This window comes from Pinus tabuliformis, chromosome 4_1, assembly GCF_031772625.1.
Source record: "Pinus tabuliformis cultivar Carrire ecotype Pingquan chromosome 4_1, CPIR1, whole genome shotgun sequence".
Taxonomy (NCBI): Eukaryota; Viridiplantae; Streptophyta; class Pinopsida; order Pinales; family Pinaceae; genus Pinus; species Pinus tabuliformis.
Window position 1 is genome coordinate 184,625,027 of NC_142303.1, and position 21,897 is coordinate 184,646,923.

Here is a 21,897-nt window from a genome sequence, read left to right on the forward strand (position 1 = left end):
CATATCGTAAAAGATATAGGATATTCTGCTGCAAAATTCATCACAAATTGGCAAACATTTCGTCCATTCTACAAACCTTGGCATCAACACCGCACACTATCTGATATTGAATCTGTCGCAAATGATAACTCAACTATTCATGAAACCAATCCTCCAGACACCATGGAAATAAATGAATGGGAATTACTCTCCCAATTATACCCTACAAATGAGCTCCTCATAAATGACCTTGACATGCTTGGCCTTCGTGGCTTTGATGACAACCATAACTGGAATCATACCACTATCCCATTAGATCTACAAAATAATTCCATATAATTCATTGAGAATAGCCGCTCCATCCAATGCATTCTTCAAACACATCAACATATCCTAACAACCCTTACTACATTATCTCCAATGCAAAGAAAAGCTCTAAATATTATTTCTAATCATTTTTCTAAGAAGGATAGTTTAACCACTCTTAGAATGATAATATAGGGCATTGCTGGGATAGGAAAATCCCTCCTTATCAATTACATCAAAGATATGCTCATAACCCTTGCAATCCCAGAACCTTCACTGATCATGCCCCTCGCCCCTACAGGGGTTAATGCCTTCAACATACAAGCATCGACAATGTTGAAAACATGTTCATTCAAAGGTTTTTAAAAATATAATAATTTTATTTTTATTATTTACATTACAATTTATTTTTATTATTTACAACACAATTTATGTTTCTAAATTCACTTTAATAAATTGATTAATAATACTTTAATATCATTATTAAAAATTAAAATACATAAATATAGTAATCATTTAATAAATTGGATTTGATATCAATTTAAAGTTGTTTGTCTCAATTATTTATTACGAGCATGGAGCTATCTTAACTCTTAATCTATGAAATATGGAGAAGGATCAAATCTCTCAAAATACAAATTACTTTTTGAGTACAAACTTAAAAAGTTTCCGTCTCAAAAGATTTAAATTCATTTGGACACATGATATACCTTATTAAAAATAAATCTAAGTTTATATTTTAATATCATTTAAATTTATATACATTTTACATTTTTATATAAACAAATATTTTTATTTTAAATTTTATTAAAAACTTAATATGGTTAAATATATAGAATTGGTATAACTTATTTTCTTTTAATGTAATATAGCTAGATTTATATAGAATTCATATAATTTATTTTTTAATGTAATATGAATATATAGAGAGCATGTTGGAGGGAAAAAAATATTATAAGTATTAAATATCTATATGATTATCAATTATACAGGAAGGGGTGTTACGGACTCTATAAATGGATGGGGTTTCGTGGGCTTAGATGCCTCCTCCGCCTTTGCTTCTCCCGTAGCTTCTGTCTCTGCTACTTATGGGTATGGATCTGCCATATATGGATATAAAGCCGCGCGAAGGGAAGCTTTTACTAATAATGCCTATGCCTCTAGGACTAGTGTTGGGTCACCAGGGTATAGAGATGAAACTATATCATCGATTGGACCTGGATCTGTAAGGTATGCTACTGATGGGTAATTTTATGTAATATTAAAATATAATATATATTTTAATTTAATTGTTATTTATATTTTATATATGTTATACATTTTTATATAAAATATTTTTGTTTTTAATTATATATTATTTAATTTAATTTATTATATTTTATATTTTTATATGGGGCTATGAATGATTATAAATCATTATAATTTTAATTTATTTTAATATTACATATATCATATTTTCATTTTTATTTTAATATTTTTATTAGTAATCAATCTATATCTATCTTAACCCTAGATTTATCAAATGTCGAGAGGGATCGAATCTCTCGAGGTGCAAATATTTTTTGAGTCTAAAACTTGAGGAAATGTTTGCATCTCTAGAGATTTGATCCCTCTCAGTGCTTGCTAGATTGGAGATTAAGATGGATCTAGAATGGTTTCAGTCCTGGAAAATTTGTTAAACATAATATTTTGATCATTTTAAATATGGTAAATATGAATGGTCATTTTAATTTTCAATTTTAGTGTTTTGAGATGATAGAGACTCTTAATAACTTGAATTATGGGAAATGTCCAAATTAACATTTTAAATGCAAAATGACAATGTAACACTAAAATTGAGTAACTTTTGAGTCACTTTAATTAAAAGTTGTGACTTTTTCTTTCCATGTATAGTATTATACATTTTTCTATGTTTTCTTTTTCCAATGACTTTTGAGTCACCTTAATCTAAAGTTATGACCTTTTCTTCTGATTTATAGGTGATGAATATGATGGTGGGAAGAACTAGAAAATGACTATACATTTTTCTATGTTTTCTTTTTCCAATGACTTTTGAGTCACCTTAATCAAAAGTTATGACATTTTCTTGTGATTTATAGGTGATGAATATGATGGTGGAGAGAACTAGAAAATGACTTGGGAATTAATGAATTCAATTTATAAAATTATTGACATGGTACTATTTGAATAAGGGTTGGGGTCGTTCAAAACGTGTTCGTTAAAAGGTTTCTAAAAATATAATATTTTTAATAATTTTACTTTTATTATTTACAATACAATTTATTTTTATTATTTACAACACAATTTGTGTTTTTAAATTTACTTTAATAAATTGATTAATAATACTTCAATATCATTATTAAAAATTAAAATAAATAAATATAGTAACCATTTAATAAATTGAACTCAATATCAATTTAAAGTTGTCTATCCTAATTATTTATTATGAGCATAGATTTATCTTAGCTCTCAATCTATGAAATATGGAGAGGGATCAAATCTATCAAAATACAACTTACTTTTTTAGTACAAACTTGAGAATTTTCCATCTCAAAATATTTAAATTCATTTGGACACATGATATCCCTGATTAAAAATAAATCTAAATTGATTCTTAATAATATCATTTAAATTTATATACATTTTATATTTTTATATAAACAAATATTTTTATTTTAAATTTTATTAAAAACCTAATATAGTTAAATATATATAGAATTGGTATAACTCACTTTTCTTTCTTTTCTTTAATGTAATATAGCTAGATGTATATAGAATTCATATAATTTATTTTTTTAATGTAATATGAATATATAGAGAGCATGTGAACAGTGTCACAACACCCGAAAAACTAGAAACTGAAGAAAATGAAAAGATTGGAACTGTGGCACTAGGGTTTTGGATTTTGGCACCATGGTGGATCACGTAGTGGGAGTGTGGCTTCCTCCTACAGTCAGGTTGTTACAAATCGAAGTAAGGATAGAGGAAAGCAGAATTTTAAAAAACCTATGGAACAGGTTTTAGAAGCAAGAAGCAAGGGAACTCTGCGAAGAAATGGACTTCAGGAACAGGAAGGAGATCAAATGGACACAAACAAGGAGGAGGAGAATGGAGGTAGTAGTGAAAAATCTACTTCCACAAGAAATAATGGGGTCTGCAGACCCAAGTCGAGCACCATCCCTCAGGTCGTATTGAGTGAGTCGGCGCTTCAAGCACACAGATGACCGAACATGCGATCATATGCAAATTTATGGGGTTATGGTTGACAGAGAGGACGGTACACATCTGGATAAGAAGTCATTGGAAGCCAAAAGGGGATATACACCTTCATCTGGGATCTAAGGGCTTTTTCATAGTGGTGTTTGCAAGCCTGGAGGATAAGGACAGAGTATTCGAAGGGGGGCCATATTTCTTTGTTGCTGTTGGACTCTACATGCGGCCATGGATGATGAACTTTGTCCCGGAATGTGAAAATTTCACATCAGTACTGGTATGGATTAGATTATACTCCCTTCCTCTAGATGATTGGCTACCATAATCTCTGAAAACAATAGGCAACAAGCTGGGACACTTTTTAAAGATCTCATAGGCAACTCTGAAAGGAAAATGCACTTCCTTCGCCCGAATATGTGTGGAGATGGACTTATCAGGAGCCCTTCCGGAAGTAATAATCTTAGAAGTATATGATGAGGAATGGGTGCAAACTGTGGACTATGAGAAAATCTCATTAAGGTGCCACAAATGCCATGAGCACAGGCATTTAATTAGGGATTGCCCAAAAAATAATATGGAAGGTAATATGAAAACTATTGTGGATAAAAATCATGAAGGTTTCACCAAGGTTGGGAGAAAAGGCATGGGTGGGAAACATACACAAAAAAAGATGAATGAAAACAAACATTCAAGGCATAATCGGTTCCAGATCTTAGAGGAAAAGAAGGGATCAAGGAAACAATTTAGGACAAGGGGAAAATAATAAATGAGAAGGAAAAGGAAGATGACATGGAAGGTATCACAGTAAACTGCTAGCAAAAGGAGGATCTACCAAGTTACATGGAAATAAGCAGGGATCTAGAGATGACTCCAAGTGAAGGGGGTATAGAGGATCATGAACTACAGTAAATTCTAGACAAGGAAAATATAGATCTAGAAAAAAATTTGGAACAAGGGACGACCACAGGAGTGGAATCTGTGCCAAAAGAGTACTATGACAGAGTATAACAGCTCTTTCTATGGAGATCACAATTGAAGGGAGCTAGAATAAAAATAAGTCATGATAACTAGGAACACAGTGGGGTCAAAGTGATGGAGAATATACAGGCACAATCTCCAAAGAACTTAGGTAGGAAAAGAGGAAGGAAAAAGCAGAGTGAGCTGCGGAACAAATGTGGAAAATTATTGATTAACTCAGGTAGGATGAAAGATCCTACCAGTTATTCTTTTACTAACCTTTCTTAATGAAGCTCACAACCTAGAATATTAGAGGCCTAGGTAACAAAAGGAAGCAAAGAAATCTTAGCAATAGAGTTAGAGAAGAAAAAACTGATATGATTTTTATTCAAGAGACAAAATTCTCAATGGATAAGATTAGATAAATTCATAGTAAGTGGTTAATCAAGTATGAGTATCTAGAGGTTAAAGCAAACAACTCAGCAAGGGGGATTCACACACTGTGGGATCCTCAAAAATTTACTATCCTAGATGTTGAAGTATCCAGGAACTATCTTTCTATGATATGTCAACTTGTAGGTGATAAGGTAACATATATGATCACAAATGTTTATGGACCTCAAAAGCAAGCAGAAAAACTCCAATTTCCAATCTCCCTTAAGGATCTGAGAGCAAGAAACCTAATTAAGCCCTGGATCGTTGCAGGGGATTTCAATATGATAAAATCTCTTTCAAAGAAGAAAGGTGGTTCTAGATAATTAGGAAGAGACTCCAAGGCCTTCCAGAACTTCATAATGAACATGAGGTTAATGGACATAGAAACTTTAAATGGAATCTTCACCTGGAACAATAAGAGGGGAGGGGCTTCCCAAGTTGCATCCAAACTTGACAAATTTATTATTTTAGAGGACCTCATTCTGACAGGCCCTGCCATGACAGCTTCCATTCTACCTTTTGGAGGTTTGGATCACTAGCTAGTTCAGTTAGAGGCTACCTTTATGGGTACACCAAGAAATAGACCTTTCAGGCTTGAAAATGCCTAGCTCTCCCACCCTAAATTCACCAATAACATTGACAAATGGTGGAAAGAGGATTTGAACATTCAAGGCACTAGAATGTTCATGCTCCAACAGAAACTCAAACACATTAAGTCTCAACTCAAAGAGTGGAACAAAAAGGAATTTGGTGATATATTCCAAGCCAAAAGAGAGGCTGAGTTGAAACTCCAGGAGATCAATCAGACCAGTATCACTGAGGGCTTTATTGAGGAGAGGAAAAAGCTCATGGACTCTTTGTAGAGAGAATGGGAAGAATGATGCTTGCAAGAGGAAATTTTTGGGAGAAAAAAATCAAGAATACAGTGGATCAGAGAGGGACAAAGGAATACAAAATTCTTTCAAAAATCCACCATGGCTCACAAGGCTCATAAGAAAATCACAAAGCTCAAAGACCCTCAAGGGATAGAGCTTGTCGCTCACAATGATATGGAATCAATCCTTGTACATCATTTCGTCATAATAGCAGAGGAGCCTCTGGAGGATAGATCCAGGTTCATCAACCTTTTCACTTAGTATATACCTCAGTTGGTCACCAGAGATGAAAACTATAATCTTAACAGGCCAGTTTTAGAAGAAGAGCTCAGTGAAGTGACCAATGAGATGCAAAATGGAAAAGCCCTAGGCCTGGATGGTTTCAATGTAGATTTCTTTAAAGCCTGTTGGGAAACTATTAAACATGATATACTTGAGGTTGTGGAAGACTCAAGAAAATCCAAAAATATTATGAGGGCTCTTAATGCTTCCTTCATAGCTTTGATCCTAAAATAGGAAAATGCCATGGCTCCGAAGGATTTCAGATCCATAGCCTTATGTAATGTTGTGTAAAAATTATCTCCAAAGTGATAGCCAATAGACTCAAGCCCCTTCTACCTTCTCCTATCTCAAAGGAGCAAACCATCTATGTAGAAGGAAGACAAATCCTTAACAACATCATTCAAGCTCATGAGGTAATACACTCTCTTAAAAGCAACAAACAAGCTGCCATGATAATTCAGCTGGATCTTGCAAAAGCTTATGATAAGTTGAGTTGGTCCTATGTCAGGGAAATCCTAAAGGCCTTTGGCTTCGACCAAAATTGGATAAGATGGGTCATGGCACTCGTAACCATGACCAAGTTTTCAATATTGCTTAATGGTCCTCCATCAAGAACCTTCACACCTTCTAGAGGTCTCAAACAGGGAGATTCACTATCTCCTTTCCTCTTTATCCTCATGATGGAAGGGCTCGGCAGAGCAATCAAAATGAAAAATGCTAAAGGTCGGATACAGGGAATCAAACTCACCTTGGATGGAGCTGCAAACACTCATCAACAATTTGTGGATGACACAATGCTACAAGGCATCCCCACAGTCAGAGAAGCCTAGGCGATCAAACACATCTTAAACAACTTTACTATGGCAGCAGGCACTAAGGTAAGCCTCCTCAAATCCAAGGTTTTCTTCTTTAATGCTAACATTGCTATCCAAAGGAATATCACCAGAATTCTTGGGTTTCAAAGGGAAATTCTTCCTTCAAAGTACCTAGGAATTCCTCTCACTGATAAACCTCTAAGTAAGATAGTGCGGGAGGCAATAATAAATAAATTGCAGGACAAGGTCGGAAAGTGGACATACAAGACTCTGAATTTTACAGGATGCCTTATGCTCACACAAGCTGTCTTATAAGAAATTCCCATTTTCATGTTCTCAGCCCTTCCTGCTCCCAAAGTCACTAAACAACAAATCAGAAACATACAGAGAGATTTTATGTGGGGCAGAGGAGAGGAAAAAAACAAGTGGGCCTTAGTGGCTTGGGACAAGGTTTGTAAGCCCAAAACCCATGGTGGTTTGGGGCTTCATGACCCTAATACTCTCAATAAAGTCTAAGGGGCCAAACTTTGGTGGAGATGGATTAAGGAGCCAACAGCTCCATGGGCTAAGTTGTGGAAACAAAAATATGCCAAGCATTGGTAGGAGAAGGATCACATTAGAATGTCAGGGCAAATTAAGGGCTCTCAAATTTGGAACCTTTCTCGATTCTGGGAGGATAAATGGCAACAGGAATCAAACCTTTATAAAGAGGAATTAGCAGACCTCAAAAGTGACACAGACAACAAAGGCTTACTCATGATCAAAGACTTCTAGGACCAGGAAAGAAATGACAGAAAATGGAGGAAGTGGAAGGATCTAGGCCACAGTAATGAAAGTCCCATGAAAGCTCAGGCATATGCTCTCTCCCATGAACTTTAGAATAGAATGATTCTAGTTTCCTCCTTACCTGACCAATTAAGGTGGGGAAACAACAGCGAAGGCAACTTCAAACTCAAAGAAGCTAAATTGGAAATATCAAGATTTAACTACTTAAATCCGGATAATGTATGGAAAAATCTATGGCAGAGCCCTCATTGGATGAAAATAAAGCTCTTCATCTAGCTTGTGGATCAAAGGAAAATCCTAACTTGGGAGAATCTCCTAAAAAAGGCCTTATAGTTCCCTCCAAATGTTACCTCTGCGACCTACAAGAGGAGACGATGGAGAACCTTCTCAACCTCTGTCATTTCACATCCCATGTGTGGGATTGGGTGGCCTCAAATTTTAGACATACAGATCAAGACAATCTCAGCATTTCCAACACATTGAGGAACTGGAGGAAGAATTTCTCAGAGAATGAAATCATCAATAAAGCCTGGACCCTGGTTCCAGGCTTTGTTATCTGGAATGTTTGGAAAGAGCACAATAGTAGGATCTTCAAAAACAAGGCAAGCACACCACACCACATAACTGATCAAATTTTAAAGCAGATCTCTCAAAGATACAGTAGAAAGTTTGGTGAGAACACTTCCCAAGGAACCTCCTCAGCCCCAAGAGGAAAGTATCATACTTCAGTTGAGTCTTCAGTCCATAATCCCTCAGGTCCTGACCAAGGAATAGGACAACTAAATGCAGTTAGTATAATTTGGAAACCTCCTCCTCATGGCTTCTTAAAGGTTAACATTGATGGTGCTTCCAAGGGCAACCCAGGATTAACGGGATTTGGAGGGGCTATAAGAAATGAACAAGGTCAGATAAAGAAGATCTTCCATGGACATCTGGGAAAAGCCACTAACAATATGGTGGAGCTTATGGCATTAGAACAGTGCTTAGAAATCTTGTTGGACAAAGATATGGAGCTATGGACTAACAGGTTCGAGAGACACAGTTCAGGAGATAAAGATTTTAGGAGTAGGGCACAAGTTTCGTCTGTTGCACCTGATTAATGGCTAGTGCGGGGCACATGAACGTGCAGGTTTGTCAACGTTGCGTCCTATGATAATACCATTCAATGGTCTATCAGACGTAGTATATTCAGTTTGTGGTTTTTTGGGTTAAGGCTCTGATTCCTCTCACCATGCGACACATGGAAGTGTTGGGTGAGAGAATACCACCCTCATCAGGCAGTTATTCTTTGAGCTTTTTGTTTACCCGATATTCGTGTAGACAGTTGGATCTGTGTTAAGGGATCAACACTGTAGATTGATCGTGCATGTTTGTTCGGCATCGACAGTTTTTTAAGCGAGACTTTTACAGCTTGTTGTTTTTCAGAGCAAGGCTCCGATTCCATTTCGAGAGTGACACGTTGCTTCGTCATGTAAGAGAAAAACAGCCCTCATCAGGCGGTTATTCTCAATTTTTTTTATCCACACAATATCCATGTAGATCGTTGGATTTGGGTTGGGGGATCAACGGTTTGGATTGATTGTGCAAGTTCATTTGGCGATATGGATCCGAATTAAGTTTTATAGCTGGCCTAATGTTTTCTTTGGGTCCGTGCTCGACAGTTTTTTGGGTGGGGCCCATTTGATTTGTTCAGTCGGAGGTACTTCATACTTACTATAGTTGTTACATTAAAACTTTGATGGTTGTTGGTAGGCCATTTTGACAAATTCGTATTATGTTTTCTGCTCTCTTTTCTCCAAGAGTGCTCGTTTGTAATTCCTAGTTTCCCTAACCAGCTGCCTAACTCTTAGAGCTGGGGTGGTGACATGTAAATTATGTATCATTGGTTAGATTAATAGAAAGTCCTACTCTTACTTAAAAAAAAAAAAAAAAAAAAAAAAAAAAAATTATAGAGAGCATGTTGGAGGAAAAAAATTAATATAAGTATTAAATATCTATATAATTATCAATTAATTTTTAATATAATATTAAAATATAATATATATTTTAATTTAACTGTTATTTATATTTTATTTATGTTATACATTTTTACATAAAATATTTTTATTTTTAATTATATATTAATTTATTTAATTTATTAAATTTATCATATTTTTATATGGTGTTATGAATGACTATAAATCATTATAATTTTAATTTATTTTAATATTACACACATCATATTTTTATTTTTATTTTTATTTTTATTTTAATATTTTTATTAATAATCAACGTATAACTATCTTAACCCTAGATTTATCAAATGTCGAGATGGATCAAATCTATTGAGGTGCAAATATTTTTTGAGTCTAAAACTTGAGGAAATGTTTGCATCTCGGGAGATTTCATCCCTCTCAGTGCTTGATAGATCTGAGATTATGATGGATCTAGAGTGGTTTCAGTCTCGTGCAGCCATGGAAAATTTGTTAAACATAATTATTTTGATAATTTTAAATATGCTAAATATGAATGGTCATTTTAATTTTCAATTTTAGTGTTTTGAGATGATAGAGACTCTTAATAACTTGAATTATGAGAAATGTCCAAATTAACATTTAAATGCAAAGTGACAATGTAACAATGTTGAATGATAAAAAATGGTGATAATAGGAATATAGTAAATTGCAAATAGTATTCCCCGAATGCGGGTGAATAGGGAGGCGATCAGCGTGATGGGACAAGGGTGGTGGGAGGCAGCTCGACCCCTGCCCACCCTGGACGTGAAGTGTAATGTCAATCGGGGGAGGGTAGCCTGGCATGCAGGCCACTACATTCTCCCGTTAAGTGCTACAGGATCCGCTATTATCGCTTCGGCTCTCGCACGCTGTGACCTGCAAACGATGGCGGCCTCCATCAATGAGGCAGTTATGGTGTGGGTTAATCGAGAAAGAGCATACAATTATAAGGAGGGGCAGGGTAAAGCTAGCGCGATGCAGCTAGGTGAGGTGTTAAGCTGGGTCCCCTCTATCAATTCTGAGCCTGAAGTGGAGAGGCAGTGTCTGGTTTTTTCTAATTCTCTCTGGGCACTAGCCAGAGTTCGGGCTCTGGGAGGTGGCCTCTAATTTCGGGTCTCGGGTGCATTGGTCCTGTTTCACGTAAAGAATTTGAAAAGGGGAGGGGGAACATTGAAGGAAACTGCCTCTCCGCTCCCATTCGTTCCTATTCCATCTCTGTTGGCTCTGAGGTTTTTAGTTTCAAGGTTGGCGGCATTCCTTTTGTTATGTTATCCGGCTCTCGAAGGAGGCCTCTGTATTCTTCTTCCCTTAGCTCGAACCTCTGGTACATTGGCCCTGTTTTGTGCGTGGTCCTAGAAAGGGGTGGGTGGAAGACAGGGGAGAACAAGCCATCTTGTCTCGTTTGGTCCTCTCCCACCTCTATTGGCTTTCAAGGTTTCAGTGTGGTGTTTGGTGAATATCCATCTGAGGCCCCTCCTATTATGGCCCGTCTTCGACAGAGAATGGGTTGTCGTCGAGGCCAACCCAGGCGCGCCCCCAATGACCCCACTTCGGACTCGCCGGCCACCAGCGAGCTGTTCACTGGGCGTTATCCGAGCACCTGTAGTGGGCGAGGAAGGCGCTGCGTCTCCAATCTACCTCCAGGGCCACCTTCATCAACTAGGTCAGCCATTTTTACTTTCAACAGTTCGCTTCATCAGCCACGAGTCACTGCACACATCTCTGTGGTGTTTTACGAAACCATGCATTTGGAAGGCTCTGATAGTCATACGGGAGGTTTGGGAGCTGCTGATGATCCTCCCCCTGCGTTCCAGCTTGGCATTGGTATGATGCCACAGCCTGCACAAGCGGAACTAGGGAGAGGTATTCAGGACACGAAGATGCAGCCTGCTGATCCTGGTCCCTTTGCTCAGTTCAACGCTCCTTTTGAGGATGAACTGGAATTTGGCTGGTGCCGAATTGTGGAGGAACGGCCTGATGAGTAGCATGCTTCTGCTGGAGGTGATCCTCCTTCTTTTTGATCAATTTTTGGCTATCCTCGGCTGCTTCTTAGTCATCAGGGTTATGGGTTTCTTCCGGCTGCTGACGAACGGATCTCCTGGTTTTGTTTGGGATGTTTGGGACTCCATAGGTGGTTTTAGAACATGGTCATGTGTTTCTTCTCCTCTGGAAGGAGGCTTAAGTTGGTTTTTTGGAATGATGGCTCTCTTCAGAGAAATGTACTGACTTCAATCACCCTGTAAATACCTTCTCTCTTTCTTAATAGAATTAAATTTACTTAGAAAAAAAATTTGCAAATAGTATTCGTTGTGACTAATCTCAAACTATTTTCTTCTATTGTTCTTATTGTCATACTTATTAGTTTTGCCATATTTTCACATGAATCATGTGAAAAGGGTAGATGAAATAGTAGACCATTCAAATCTTAATCGCAAACCATTCAAATCTTAATTAGCATGAAATTGTAATTAACCTTGGTCCATATTAGGATCATATGATGCCTACACATATACCAATATAGGGAATATGTGTAGGCATTAGATGTGAGATAATAATATAGGGTCTAACATATATGTAAGAGTTAGATGTGAGACAACAGTATAGGGTCTATATATTTAAGTTAAATGAACATTTAAGATGGAAATTCAAGACTTTAATTTATGGTTGAATTATTGTAACACAAAAATCAATGCACTTTATATAAAAAAAAAAATCTTTCATTGAAATCATTGCACACTATTAATCTACATAATTTGAAATTATTACATGAAATAAAAAGTCAACATCCACACTAAAATCAATGCAACTACTAAAAGCGTTATAATAAAAGTATAAATCAACATCTAAAATGAAATCAATGCATCTAGGAAAAACAATCAAATATGAATAGAAATCAAGGTCTACACTTAAATCTAGTGCAAGCAAACAAATAGGATTAGATATCAACATCCACACTGAAATCAATGCATCTAGTGCAAGTAAGCAAATAAAGTTAGAGATCAATAAATACATTGAAATTAATGCATATGGTGCAATGAACCAAATAGGATTAGGAAATCAACATCTACATTGAAATAAATGAATCCAATGCAATAAATAAAATAAGATTAGAAATCAACAACTACGTGGAAATCAATGCATATAGTGCAAGCAATCAAATAGGATTAGGAAATCAAAACCTATACTGGAATCAATCCATCTAATGCAAGAAATCAAACAAGATTAGAAATCAACAACTACACTGAAAACAACGCATCAAGTGAAAGCAATCAAATGTGATTACAAATCAATATCTATACTAAAAACAATGCATCTAATACGAGCAAGAGTAGAAATTAACATCTACACTGAAATCAATGCATCTAGTGATAGTTATCAAATATGATGAGAAATCAACATCTAACTAGAAATAAATTCAGCTAGTGCAAGAAATAAAATAGGATTAGAAATAAACAACTACACTAATGAATACATATAATTTAGTGAGAAAAACAAAATATTCATGATTTTCTAGATCTAACTTCTATGTTTGTATTTGCCTCTCTGTGTCTCTTTATTCTTCCATCTCTCCACCTTCCATCTCTGCGTCTATCTTTCTCCCTCTCTCCTTCTCTCTTCCCCCTTCCCTCTCTCCCCTATCTCTCTCTCCACCTCTCTCTCCCTCTCTCAATCTTTCTCTTATTCCCTCTCTCCCCCTACCATATGTATCTATACCTCCATCTATCCTTTTTTGTCTCTTTATCTCACCCACCTAAGCACATGTCACTCTCTCTCTCTCTCTCTCTCTCTCTCTCTCTCTCTCTCTCTCTCTCTCTCTCTCTCTCTCTCCATGCTCCAAATTTGTCATTATATCCCTCCCTCTCTCATTCTCTCTCTTCCCCCTTCACATCTATGCCCCCCCTCTCTCTCTTTTTCCTTTCTTTCCTTTCTTTTCCTATCTCTATCCTCTCCTTACTCTCTCTTCCCTCACCTCCTCTCTCCCTCATTGTCTCTTCATCTATCCTTTTTCATGCCCTCTATCTCTCCACCTATATCTCTCATAGTCTTTGTTCTTCCCCCCCTCTCTTTTCCCCTCCAAATCCATCTTTCTCCCTCCCTCTCTCCTTCTCCCTCCCCCTCCTCTCTCTCTTCCTTCCTCTCTCCCTATCTCTCCCACCTTCGTTTCTCTCTCCCCCACTATATTCTCTCTCTCTTTCTCTCTCTCTTAAATCCAATCACATTGTATTGTATTTAATAAGATACATAAAAGAAAAACATAATTGGTTGTAAAATATTAAACCTATATTTTGGATCAATCATATCAAAGAAAATACAATAATCATGAACTATCTTTACTCTATCATTGTTAGATGCTTTGCTTTCTCTCTTAGCTTGGATCGTTGGTTAATATGCATATATCCCAATTCTTTATAATATTATTTATATTATATAATTTTATTAAAACACGATTTAATCTCTATGAGAATCTTTTGAGTAGTTGTGAGGATGGAGGGATACAGGGTTTAGATATATCTCAAAAATAAGTATAGCCTTTTTACTTTTAGATTAATTAAAAAATGTCACAAAATTAAATTAAAATAAGATATTTATAAAATATTTCGATTTTCAAATGATTTATGATTTTTGGGCATGTGGTATTGATAAGCTAGGGTATTGGCCCATGATATTGTAACAAAATAATTAATATCTTAAATTCATAACATTAAATAACAACATAGATGGCCCATTGTATTAGTGCATGGTATTATGATTTTTTTTAATTAAAAAATTGTTCATAATTTTATTACTAATAACAAATTAAATTTTATTATTTTTGTTTTTTGGCTCAATCATGGAAAATTGTGTTGTTTAACAGATAACACATCTCACATCTCACTCCTACACATATACCATAACACATTTATCATCTCACATCTTACATTTAATTCCTACACATTTACCCTAACACATCCAACATCATATACCCTAAAACATGTCACATCTAACATGTCACATCTAATGCCCGTACATCTATCTCACATCTCACGCCTACACATATACCATAACACATTTAACATCTCACATCTTACATTTAATTCTTACACATTTACCCTAACACATCTGACATCATATACCCTAAAAACATGTCACATCTAATGTCCTTACATCTACTCTATACTAAACTATAGAGGACCTTTCAACCTAAAAGTAGAATTACACTTTCAAAACAATAAATTAAATAAATTAATATTTTTATTAAAGATTATATTTAATTGTTGTTATTATTGTTATTTATTTAGATTATCATTATAATATGTCATGGTGCGGAGAGTTTCATTTTACATACTCAATTGATAAATTGTACAAAACCTTTATAGACAATTACATTACAATATAAATTTCAACACATTAAACATTTAAAAACAGCACCAATGACTAATTATATATAATTATTATGATTTTAAAATGTCTTATCTCAATTTCAAGTATCTTTTATATGACATATTATTTAGTAACTAAATAACCTTTATATTCATCCACACGGGATATCTTATACTACCAAAATGACCCATGAGAAATAATAAGAAAAGATAGCTTTTTCTTCCTGTTGTGGTTGTTGAGGACTTGGTTACATTTGAATTAGCATGAAAAAGCCCTTAATGTTCTACATCATGGTCGTGGGCACATGCATGGATGTAGTCGGACTGTAAAAATATTGAACATTACAGTCCATATTACTTTTGATTTCATCAAAACGTAAAGTTGTTACCAATAACTAAAAGCTGCAGAAATATGTTGTCTATCAACAATAATGTACATGCCACGTAGAGAAAAGTTAAGACATGGAAAACAGGTAATTTTAGATTTAAAGGAAATTAGGTTATAATCTGAAATATCTGTGATTTCACAGAAAGCACCCCTTGCAACTTAAAGCTGCACACATGCAACAAGACAGTGTGTAGTTCAGCAGTGTGTAGTTTAGCAGTGTGTAGTTTACAACGATGTACAGAGACGAAAAGATGCAAACAATGGTTTAATTTTAAGATATTCTTGTCCACAGGTATCCATTACTTGTTGATAGTGGGAGGTGTCAATCGTCGTGATATTTTTATTTATATTTTTAATATATTTTCCTCCCAGTGTCTATTTCTTCTATTGATTCTCAGCTCAGAAATAAGTATTAGTAAGGGGAATAATGGTGACAGAAGCACTTCAGAACCTAATGCACAAAAAACGACTGCGCGAATTGTTGAGTACAAAGCTCTTTCACGTGTAAGAGGAAGTGTGAAAAATGAAAACTAGAACAAGAAAACGAGTATTAGGGCATCCCAGACTAACATGCCACTTAAGCCAGCTATTAACATCTATTATATGTTAAGCAACAAGCATACTTTGTTTAGGAAAGAGATGAAGAAGGTACTGTCACTCTGCACTTTGACCCCATCATGAAAAATAGTAAAATATTAATTCTGAAAACCTTAATAACCAAGATGATCGAGAAGTATATCAAGAAATGAATAAGTAGAAAAATTAGTTGAAAATTTAAGAATTAGTTGAAATTAGATAACTAATTAAATAAGTTTGATCAACCTTCACTTTAATTAGGGATTAATAAGATGAATAGGGATTGGTAAATCAAGAATTTTTTTATGTTTCAGTGAATGGTCATTAATAAAACTAGAAAAATACAACGATGTTAAGAAATGAAGAGAAAGTTATTAATAAGTAATGATTTTTTGTGTTAGAGGATTAGACTGAATAAAGAATTTAAATAATTCTTTGATGACAAAAAAATGTATATTTATTAGTTAGATAAGTTAAGGAATGAAACTTCTTTAGGATGATCAAAATTAGATAAAAGAAAGGATGGGGTTAAAAAAAGGGGGAAAGGGTTAACAGTTGCTCAGAAAGGTTAACCCAGAAGGGGGTGTTGGGCAAAGATTATGGATGGTTCAAGATGGTTCAAGGGTCAATGGGACCTGAGATGGTGGATGACATGTTTCTAGGATTGGTTGCCCTATTAAGTTATTAAGTTTCTTCTCGATTTTGAGGGCTTCTCGAATAATACAAGAGTTGTAGAAAGGTCCAGAAGCTATGATTTTGGATTGATTGAAGTCAATTAAGTGTTTGGACATGTATGAGTGTTCTGCTATGGCTGCCTTTGAAAGATGGTTATGGTTGGTGTCAGCTATGTGTTCCTTGGGGCGGACCTTGAAAAGACGACGTGTTTGACCAATGTAAGATTTATAGCAAGAACAAGGAATTTTAACAAGATACAATTAATAATAATCTATGTGGTTGATATAGGCTATCAGGTATATCAACCACATTTACTAATGTGGTTGTAGATGTGTTTCAATTAATAATTATCTATGTGGTTGATATAGGCTATTAGGTATATCAACCACATTTACTAATGTGGTTGTAGATGTGTTTCATATAAGCCTATATCAACCACATTGGAAAATGTAGTTCTGCTAATTGTATAATAATGAAGGTGCAGAGTGATAGTACCAACAAATGGAATTCTAAATTTTTGAAGGAAATTGATGGAGGTGTTCTTATAAAGGTTATTTCACACAAATAGAGAGGCCTCTAGTCCACCATGCCTCCCATAAACGTCGATGTAAGTGTTAAAGGGAGAAATCATCACCTAGCTTTTTTCCTCCATCAATGAATTTGCCTAAGACGTTGCCATTGAGTAGACATCAAACGCATGCACTTTAAAATCTTGGTGTCATTTTATGCTCAGCTTTGTGTCTCAATCAAATTGAGTAGACATCAAACACATGCTCTTTAAAATATTGTGTCATTTTATGCTTGCCTTGTGTCCCAATCAAATCTTTACCTAAAATCTACAAATAATATGACTAAATCAAAATGTTTCAAAAACAAAAAAAAACTACATTTCTTAAATACTAAGTAGAAATCGCCTCTCCACCCAAATATACACCTTTTAAACTTTAAAAAAATAACATTAAATTTACAAATTTTTAATTATATATTTGAAAAAAAAATATGATTAAATTTATTTTATTCATAAAACTTCACTTTTCTACCTATTAGAAGTTATTACTTTGCACATGGGGACTATTGAACCCACGTCCTCCCTTAGGCTTTTTCCCAACAACATAAAGTGAAGAAAACCATGTGTAACGCAGAAGTAATGTGGAAGGGTGGGACCACAGAACCTCTAAAGAGAGCAACCCACTACATTAGAAGTCAATAAACAATATCTCATTCCTTTGTTATTATTATTCATTATCTTGCCTTATAACGTATTCGAAATATCGTTGATTTCAATTGATTTCAGTTTCACTAAAAAATTAAACAACATTTTTCTAAAGTTAACCTTATAAGTTAATTTAATTTATTTTTTAAATAATTTTATGTTTTTTTTGTGCATTTTAATTAGCTGAATCAATGTAGGTCTTATTGTATGATGATGTTGGTGTAACAGCCATGGTTAAATCAAATAAATTTTGGTACGACAATCTTGGAAAAAAATGATGGTGGCTCAGTGAAATATGAAATTTGCTTTGCTTACAAGCTGGCAGACAACTATGCAAAACTCGACGATTCAATTTTTCTTAGTGAATTGGCTCGACTTTCTGAACAACGGTTGAACAAATGTACAAATCAATGACGACTTACTACTCCCTCAAATTCACATTTGGACATCAGGAGCATTGTTGGCCCATTTCACTATTATCTAAGATTGTGTGGGTTTATCTTACTTCAAAACCCATCATATATGTATGAACTCATGAAGCTAGAAAGGTTAAAGTTGTGAAAAATTGTATTATATCAATTTCAGGGTTTGTTAATGAAAATTCTCGAGTCTTTACATGTTAGTAAAAACTTCTTGTTGCTTTCATTTGTAGAATTTCTTAATGTGAGGGCATAAGCATATTGTTAAAATAGAATATATTGCAATTTGGAGTTATCAATGGGAGAGAAAAAAACAAATCTACTCGTGACCTCCATGTGTCACCAAAAGAGCAAGGCCATTCTCACCCAGTTTGTTCTAGCAACAATAAATCAATATATTGATCCAATGAATTTATTTTGATTAGACTCAGGCTCGGTGTCTTTTATCTTTGTTTTTTTCTTTACATTGAAAAAAGTAATTACTCACATAACCATATTTACCAATATAATTGATATATTTTAATAAAGTTATTAATAATTATTAATGAGTAACTATTTTTTATTATTAATAACTATATAAATAATATATTTATATTTATAGAAATGGAATATTGAAGCCAAACAATCTTTTGATATAGTCAAGTAATGCATATGAGGGTATCGCGAAGAGAAGGGTTTGGCTCTACAATCTGAACTAGGGTTTTGCGTAAGGGTTTTGTTGCTGGTCACCGTGGCGGGACACGGAGAAGGGAGTTATGCTCCCTCCTACAGTCAAGTAGTTGTGGATAGAAGCAAGGGAGTTGGATCACATTGCTTCAAGAAACTAATGGAGGTGGCAACAGAGGATATTAACACAGAAAAATCAGAAAATATCAGATCTCATGGACAGGAAGGGAATCATAAGGAAGCTAGTAGGGAGAGTAGGACAGGGGGTAGCAGTGAGAAAGTTGCTCCTACGAGTACAACGGGGGTCTATAAACCCAAGTCGACCACTATTCCTTGGGTCATTTTAAGTGACCCAGCGCTACAGGTGCACAAAGATCACATGGCGAAATACGTGGTTATATGAAAATTTATGGGGATTTGGCTGACGGAGAGGGCTTTGCAAGCATGGATAAGGAACCAATGGAAACCAAAGGGGGAATAAACCTTCACCTTGGTTCCAAGGGCTTCTTTACGGTGGTGTTCACAAGCTTAGAGGATAAAGACAGAGTGTTCGAGGGAGGACCCTATTTTTACGCTGCTGCAGGCCTTTACATGTGACCATGGATGATGAACTTTGTCCCAGAATGAGAAACTTTCACATCAGTACTGATATGGATAAGACGTTACTCCCTTCCTTTAGATTATTGGCTACCGGAGTCTAAAGGTTATCGGCAACAAGCTAGGGCATTTATAAAGATCTCAGATACGACTCTAAAATGAAAATACACATCCTTCGCCCAGATATGTGTGGAAATGGACTTATCTGGGGCCCTTCTGGACGCGATCATTCTAGAAGTGTATGACAAAGAATGGGTGCAGGAAATGGACTATGAACATGTCCCATTTAGGTGCCACAAGTGCCATGAACACGAGCACCTATACAGAGACAACCCATTAAACAAAATGTTGAGCAACACAAAAAACACCACAGACAAAGATCTCGAGGGTTTTACTAAGGTTGGGGGAAAAGGGAAAGGAGGAAAGTGTTACCAAAAGAAAATTAATGAGGATGGAAAACCAAGCCACAACAGTTTCAAGATCTTAGAAGAAGAAGTTGGAAACAACGGGACAAACCAGGAACTAGAGAATAATCCCACTGAGAAGGAAAGGGATGCTAGCATGGAGGATATATTAGAGAACAGTCAACAAAAGGATGATCTGCCAAGCATTATGGAGCTTAGTAGGGACCATGAGATTACCCCAAGTGAGGCTAGAACGGAGGACCATGAGCTGCAGGAGATTCTAGAAAGGGAGAATTTAGATCTAGAAAAGTTTATGGAGCAAGAAATAGCCAAAGGGGTAGACTCCCTGCCAAAAGAGGAGTTTGACAAGGTTCAACAGTTCTTCCTCTGGAGATCACAATTGAAGGGCTCTAGAGTCAAAAGAAACCATGATATCTAGGAGAATAGAGGGGTGAAAACGATGGAGGATACATCGATGCATTCTTCCAAGAACTTGGGCAGGAAAAGAGGAAGAAAAAGACAAAATGAGTTGCTGACTTAATGTTGGAAACTCATGATTAACTCAGGTAAGATGAGAGATCTTACGAGTTACTCCTTTACAAACCTTTCTTAATGAATCTCACAACCTGGAACATTAGGGGTCTAGGAAGTAAAAGGAAACACAGAAATCTTAGCAGTAGAATAAAGGAAGAAAACCCAGATATGGTTTTTATTCAAGAAACAAAGTGTTCGACGGACAAGATCGAAGAGATACACAGCAAGTGGTTAATCATGTATGAGTGTCTAGAGGTTAAAGCGTACAACTCATCGGGGGGGATTCTTACACTGTGGGACCACCAGAAACTAGGAATCCTGGATGTTGAAGCGTCTAGGAACTATCTATCTTTAGTGATTCAACCTTTGGGTGATAAGGAGATATACATAATCACAAATGTCTATGGTCCTAAAAAACAAGAAGACAAACTCAAGCTTCTCACCTCCCTTGAGGAGCTAAGAGAGAGATATCCTGATGTGCCTTGGATTCTGGTAGGGGATTTCAATATGATCAGATCTCTTACAGAGAAAAAAGGTAGTACCAAAAAACTAGGCAGAGACTCCATTGCCTTCCAGAACTTCATAAATAACATAGGGCTAGTGGACACTGAAACAATAAATGACACTTTTACCTGGAACAATAAGAGGGGAGGTTTGCTCATGTCACCTCTAAACTAGATAGATCCATAATCTCAGAGGACCTCCCTCTCACATGCTTTGACATGTCAGCTTTAATCCTTCCCTTTGGAGGCTCAAGCCACTAGCCTGTCCAGCTTGAAGTTACTTTTATGGGCACACAGAGGAACAAAACTTTTAGGTTTGAAAATGTCTGGCTCTCGCACCCTGACTTCACCAGCAATATTGACAAATGGTGGATGGAAGATATGCCCATTCAAGGTACTAAAATGTTCATGCTACAACAGAGACTTAAACACATCAAATCCAGGCTTAAAGATTGGAACAAAAAGGTTTTTGGTAATATTTTTAAATCCAAAAGAGAAGTTGAGCGGAAACTCTAGGGGATTAATCAGATCATCATCATAGATGGTTTTACCGAGGAACAGAAAAATGAAGTTGACTCTCTTTAGAACGAAAGGGAACATTGGTGCATGCAAGAGGAGATTTTCTGGAGACAAAAATCGAGGGTGCAGTGGATTAGAGAAGGAGAAAGAAACACAAAATTTTTTCATAAATCAACCCTGGATCACAGGCACGTAATAGAATTACAAAACTCAAAGATTCTCAAGGGAAAGAGCTTGTCTCTCACAAAGAAATGGAATCTGTCCTAGTTCAACACTTCCTTAGCACAGTAGAGGAGCCCCTCATCAACAGATCTTGGTTCATCAACAATTTCACAAAGCACATTCCGAATATGGTAACCATGGAAGACAACCACAATCTTAACAAGCCAGTGTCTAAAGAG